The sequence below is a fragment of the Tupaia chinensis genome, unplaced genomic scaffold, assembly GCF_000334495.1.
Source record: "Tupaia chinensis unplaced genomic scaffold, TupChi_1.0 Scaffold000346_1, whole genome shotgun sequence".
Classification (NCBI taxonomy): Eukaryota; Metazoa; Chordata; class Mammalia; order Scandentia; family Tupaiidae; genus Tupaia; species Tupaia belangeri.
This window is the reverse complement of record NW_006159840.1, coordinates 980,016-981,063: the sequence shown is the minus strand read 5'-3', so window position 1 is coordinate 981,063 and position 1,048 is coordinate 980,016. Positions and strand designations below refer to the sequence as shown.

At 59.0% G+C, this 1,048-nt stretch overlaps 1 protein-coding gene across 1 annotated transcript in view; it reads right to left on the bottom strand.

Moving 5' to 3' along the window:
• IGF2R (insulin like growth factor 2 receptor) overlaps nt 1–1,048 on the bottom strand; it is a gene marked incomplete at its 5' end in the record, with an annotated part of 104,333 nt that overhangs the window by 1,466 nt on the left and 101,819 nt on the right.

Genomic DNA, 1,048 nt, shown 5'->3' with positions numbered 1-1,048 from the left:
ACCCAGTGGCTTAAAAACTCACGCCAGGCGTGTGTGCGTGCATGCCCAAGATCCCAGGAGGAGAATGGAGGAGAAGGGATTGTGGTGTGACCACCCCCCCTGGGGGGTGATTTCTCGCTTTCTGTCTCTATGTCTCTCTCTCTCTGTCTGGCGAGCACACGCGCCCTATAGCAAAAACCTCTCCAAAAAAATAAAAAATAAAAAAAGAGAGTCACAGGAGTGACATGTCAGAGCCTCGTTTTAGGAAGCGATTCGGCAATCTGTATCAATAGTCACAAACACGGTGGTCAGGTCTCGAGACTCCGAGAGCACTTCCCTTCCGGAAATGCGTCTGAAGGAAATCATCCAAATGTCGGTGCACAACGGTCATGGCTCTATTTTATTCTGGGACAGCAAAAACGGGAGCCCACCTAAGTATGACGGGCAAGCTGCTGCAACCACAGTGAGGGAGATCCGAAGGGAGAAGGACGAGAATGTGGGAGGGTGAGAAGGTAAGGCAATGGGGATACCTTCTCCGCTAGACTTAAAGTGACCCGTGACAATGACGGCCAGCCCCCCGACGTCACCGACGACGGTGACCCTCCAGACCCCCGACGTCACCAGTGGCTGTGGTGACCCCCTAGACCAGCGGCCCCCGTCCCCAGCACCAGGACCGACCACGTAAAAGACACTCTCTCCACAGACCTGAGGTTGGGGTCGGCCCCGCAATGACCCACGTGCACACCTCCTGCACACCCCATTTTCACCACTAGCATGCTGAGAAACACTGGGACAATCACACAATGGGGTTCTCACCCCAGTGAGGACCAGCAGCGCCGCTGACCCGACAGGAGACAGAGCCCAGGCGGCGATGGGCAACGGGGCAGCGGCTGCAGAGACGGACAACCCTGGCTAGTTTGCTGGCCACCCGCCCACACAGTGCAGCATGGCAGCCTGGCACGGCCCATGTCCAGGTGTTGGGGACTCCTGCCCGAGCCCACTGACGGCGCTAGTGGTGCTGATGCCCCAGGCCACCGGCCGGGCGAGGCGCGCCACGCGGGCGGGGGGC